The sequence below is a fragment of the Nyctereutes procyonoides genome, unplaced genomic scaffold, assembly GCF_905146905.1.
Source record: "Nyctereutes procyonoides isolate TBG_1078 unplaced genomic scaffold, NYPRO_anot_genome, whole genome shotgun sequence".
Taxonomy (NCBI): Eukaryota; Metazoa; Chordata; class Mammalia; order Carnivora; family Canidae; genus Nyctereutes; species Nyctereutes procyonoides.
Window position 1 is genome coordinate 718,693 of NW_026575114.1, and position 5,596 is coordinate 724,288.

Genomic DNA, 5,596 nt, shown 5'->3' on the forward strand with positions numbered 1-5,596 from the left:
GCCTCCAAGGTCTCATTCTACATAATGCAATTATGAGAAGAAGCTCTCTTTATCACCTCCACTCTGATTTCCCTTCAGCAGAGATTAGATGAGTTGGAGGGGAACTCAGTTTTTGATGAGATCAGGGAAATATTCTAAATATGCTTTCCTCCAGGAGCAGCCAGGTGACAACTAACTTAGGATTCTGTGGAGACAATACAAAGATCACTGATACTGGTAGCATTTCTTGGTTTTCAGTTTCTAGCTGAGTAGGTTGGTGACAGATTTAAAATGGTAGAGGTGATGGGGTAGATATGGCTGTGAAAACACTAAAAGAACTGCTGTTAAGAGCACACACATTTCATTCCTTTTTTCTCCCTCTAATTCACATGCTCTTCCATTATCCCTCCATCTTTAATGTGGCACAACCTCATGTTTTCCTTTGACTATGGCAGAAAACAACAAACATAAATTATTCTCTTAAAACATGGCCCAAAGGCCCATGGCTTCCTTTGTATTATATATGCTGATTATAAGTGGCCATTAGTTTCTCTTTTTTAATAATAAATTTATATTTTGTTGGTGTTCAATTTTCCAAAATACAGAATAACACCCAGGGATCATCCTGTCAAGGGCCCCCCTCAGTGCCCATCACCATTCACCCCCACCCCCGCCCTCCTCCCCTTCCACCACCCCTAGTTCATTTCCCAGAGTTAGGAGTCTTTATGTTCTGTCTCCCTTTCTGATATTTCCTACCCATTTCTTCTCCCTTCCCTTATATTCCCTTTCACTATTATTTATACTCCCCAAATGAATGAGACCATATAATGTTTGTCCTTCTCTGATTGACCTATTTCACTCAGCTTAATAGCCTCCAAGTCCATTCATGTTGAAGCAAATGGTGGGTATTTGTCGTTTCAATGGCTGAGTAATATTTCATTATATACATAAACCACATCTTCTTTATCCAACATCATTCGATGGACACCGAGGCTCCTTCCACAGTTTGGCTACTGTGGACATTGCTGCTAGCAACATCGGGGTGCAGGTGTCCCGGCGTTTCATTGCATCTGTATCTTTGGGGTAAATCCCCAGCAGTGCAATTGCTGGATCATAGGGCAGGTCTATTTTTAACTCTTTGAGGAACCTCCACACAGTTTTCCAGAGTGGCTGCACCAGTTCACATTCCTACCAACAGTGTAAGAGGGTTCCCCTTTCTCCGCATCCTCTCCAACATTTGTTGTTTCCTGCCTTGTTAATTTTCGCCATTCTCACTGGTGTGAGGGGGTACCTCATTGTGGTTTTGATTTGTATTTCCCTGGTGGCAGTGATGCAGAGCATTTTCTCATGTGCTTGTTGGCCATGTCTATGTCTTCCTCTGTGATATTTCTGCTCATGTCTTTTGTCCATTTCATGACTGGATTGTTTGTTTCTTTGGTGTTGAGTTTAATAAGTTCTTTATAGATTTTGGAAACTAGCCCTTTATCTGATATGTCATTTGCAAATATCTTCTCCCATTCTGTAGGTTGTCTTTGAGTTTTGTTGACTGTATCCTTTCCTGTGCAAAAGCTTCTTATCTTGATGAAGTCCCAATAGTTCATTTTTGCTTTTGTTTCTTTTGCCTTTGTGCATGTATTTTGCAAGAAGTTATGGTGGCTGAGTTCAAAAAGGGTGTTGCCTGTGTTCTCCTCTAGGATTTTGATGGAATCTTGTCTCACATTCAGATCTTTCAACCATTTTGAGTTCATCTCTGTGTATGGTGCAAGAGAGTGGTCTAGTTTCATTCTTCTGCATGTGGATGTCCAAGTTTCCCAGCACCATTTATTGAAGAGACTGACTTTCTTCCAGTGGATAGTCTTCCCTCCTTTATCGAATATTAGTTGACTATAAAGTTGAGGGTCCACTTCTGGCTTCTCTATTCTGTTCCTTTGATCTATGTGTCTGTTTTTGTGCCAGGACCACACTGTCTTGATGACCACAGCTTTGTAGTACAATCTGAAATCTGGCATTGTGATGCCCCCAGCTATGGTTTTCTTTTTTAAAATTCCCCTGGCTATTCGGGGTCTTTTGTGATTCCACACAAATCTTAAAATAATTTGTTATAACTCTCTGAAGAAAGTCCATGGTATTGGACATCCACATGCAGAAGAATGAAACTAGACCACTCTCTTGCACCATACACAAAGATAAACTCAAAATGGATGAAAGATCTAAATGTGAGACAAGATTCCATCAAAATCCTAGAGGAGAACACAGGCAACACCCTTTTTGAACTTGGCCACAGGAACTTCTTGCAAGATACATCCACGAAAGCAAAAGAAACAAAAGCAAAAATGAACTATTGGGACTTCAAGATAAGAAGCTTTTGCACAGCAAAGGATACAGTCAACAAAACTCAAAGACAACCTACAGAATGGGAGAAGATATTTGCAAATAACATATCAGATAAAGGGCTAGTTTCCAAGATCTATAAAGAACCTATTAAACTCAACACCAAAGAAACAAACAATCGAATCATGAAATGGGCAAAAGACATGAGCAGAAATCTCACAGAGGAAGACATAGACATGGCCAACATGCACATGAGAAAATGCTCCGCATCACTTGCCATCAGGGAAATACAAATCAAAACCACAATGAGATACCACCTCACACCAGTGAGAATGGGGAAAATTAACAAGGCAGGAAACAACAAATGTTGGAGAGGATGCGGAGAAAAGGGAACCCTCTTACACTGTTGGTGGGAATGTGAACTGGTGCAGCCACTCTGGAAAACTGTGTGGTGGTTCCTCAAAGAGTTAAAAATAGACCTGCCCTACGACCCAGCAAATGGACTGTTAGGGATTTACCCCAAAGATTCAGATGCAATGCAACGCTGGGACACCTGCACCCCGATGTTTCTAGCAGCCATGTCCACAATAGCCAAACTGTGGAAGGAGCCTCGGTGTCCACTGAAAGATGAATGGATAAAGAAGATGTGGTTTATGTATACAATGGAATATTACTCAGCCATTAGAAACGACAAATACCCACCATTTGCTTCGACGTGGATGGAAGTGGAGGGTATTATGCTGAGTGAAGTAAGTCAATCGGAGAAGGACAAACAGTGTATGTTCTCATTCATTTGGGGAATATAAATAATAGTGAAAGGGAATATAAGGGAAGGGAGAAGAAATGGGTAGGAAATATCAGAAAGGGAGACAGAACATAAAGACTCCTAACTTTGGGAAATGAACTAGGGGTGGTGGAGGGGGAGGACGGCGGGGGGTGGGGGTGAATGGTGACGGGCACTGAGGGGGACACTTGACGGGATGAGCACTGGGTGTTATTCTGTATGTTGGTAAATTGAACACCAATAAAAATTAATTTATTAAAAAAATAAATAAAAAAAAATAATAATAAAAAAATCAACAAATAATAAATGTTGATGAGGATGTAGAGGAAAAGAAACTCTTATGAACTGTTGTGGAAAGGTGAATTGGTGAAGTCACTACACTAAATAGTATGGAAGTTCCTCAAACAATTAAAAATAGAACTACCAGGGCACCTGGGTGGCTCAGTAGTTGTGCATCTGCCTTTGGCTCAGGTCATGATCCCAGGGTTCTGGGATAAGTCCTGCATCGGACTCCCCACAGTGAGCCTGCTTCTCCCTCTGCCTGTGTCTCTGTCTCTCTCTGTGTCTGTCATGAATAAATACATCAAATCTTTTTAAAAATAAAAATAGAACTACTATATCATCCAGTAAATCCACTGCTGGGTTTTCACCTCCAAAATTAAAACATTTATTCCAAAAGATATATATATATATATATATAGAGAGAGAGAGATCTATCTATCTATCATCTATCTATCTATCTATCTATCTATCTATCTATCTATCTATCTATCATCTCTAGAGAGAGAGAGAGAGAGAGGAGTCTCCCACAGCCGCCTCCCCCAAGCATGGCACGGGGCCTCGCCTCACTATGGCAGCGACACGGCACAGCACATTCGACTTCAAACTCGGTGCCAAAGCTGATAGCGAGACCATTCTAAAAGGCCTCCAGTCCATTTTCCAGGAGCAAGGGATGACGGAGTCAGTGCACACCTGGCAAGACCATGGTTATCTAGCGACCTACATGAACAAAAATGGCAGCTTTGCCACTTTGAGAATTTACCCACATGGATTGGTGTTGTTGGATTTTCAGAGTTATTATGGTGATTTGCAAAGCTAAGAAGTTGACAGTCTTTTGAACAAAGTAGAAGAAAGAATGAAAGAATTGAGTCAGAACAGTACTAGGTGGGTGAATTGATTACCATCCATAGTTCGAGGAGGGACCATGACAGATACTGGCCCACTGCTGATGGTCGCCTGGTTGAGTAGGACATAGATGAAGTGGTATATGATGAAGATTCACCTTATCAGAATATTAAAATTCTACACTCAAAGCAGTTTGGAAATATTCTCATCCTTAGTGGGTATGTTAATCTGGTGGAGAGAGGTTTGGTATATACCTAGGCCATCATGGGCAGTGGAAAAGAAGACTATGGTGGCAAAGATGTGCTGATTCTCAGGGGTGGAGATGGGGGCATATTATGTGAAACAGTCAAACTGAAACAAAAGATGGTCACTATGGTAGAGATCGACCAAATGGTGATTGATGGATGTAAGAAATACATGCAAAAAATATGTGGCAATGTCTTAGACAATCTTAAAGGAAACTACTATCAGGTTCTAATAGAAGACTGTATTCCAGTACTAAAGAGGAATGCCAAAGAAGGAAGTTTGATTATGTGATTAATGATTTGATAGCTGTTCCAATCTCCACATTTCCAGAAGAAGATTCCACATGGGAGTTTCTCAGACTGCTTCTTTCTTTTTTTAATTGGAATTCAATTTGCCAACATATATCATAAGACTCAGTGCTCATCCTGTCAAGTGCCCCCCCCGAGTGTCCGTCACCCAGTCACCCCCAACCCCCCACCCTTTCCACTACCCCTTGTTCATTTCCCAGAGTCTCAGACAGATTTTTGATCACTCAATAAAAGTACTGAAACAAGGTAGGAAATATTTTACACAAGATAACTGTGTGAGTTTGACAGAAGCCTTGTTGCTCTATGAAGAACAGTTCAGCTGCCTGTATTGTCCTGTGGAATTCTCAAAGTAGATCGTCTGTGTTCCCTCATACCTGGAGTTGTGGGTATTTTACACTGTTTGGAAGAAAGCTAAACCTTAGAGACCGATCTCTCCTAATCATGTGTGCTGCAAATAGCCTTCCTGACTTTCATATGCTCTACATGACATTGAAATGAGTCAGGCAATTGATTGTGAATTCCTTCAAGTTTTCTTTTTTTAATTATTATTTTTAATTTAAACAAAGCAAATGGAAAATGTATATTTTGATGCACTAGGGTGTTAAATATTTTTAAAGTCAGTTGAAGGATGATTAGACAGCACAGCAAAGGCTGCTAAATGCATTGAATCCCTAGAAAGTGATTTTTGTTACTCTTCTGTGTGGGGGGGTGGGGACTTTTTGTTTTTGTTTCAGTAGACTTCAAGTTTGGTTGTTTGGAGGAATGAACATCGTTTTATTCTGGAGGGAAGTTCTTTGATGCTATTTCTTTCCCCCAAAATTGA

General features: G+C 40.6%; 1 pseudogene; it reads left to right on the forward strand.

The window, feature by feature from the left end:
* Positions 1 to 3,944: 3,944 nt before the first annotated feature.
* LOC129515060 (spermine synthase-like) lies at positions 3,945 to 5,195 on the forward strand (annotated as a pseudogene).
* The last annotated feature ends 401 nt before the right edge of the window (positions 5,196 to 5,596 follow it).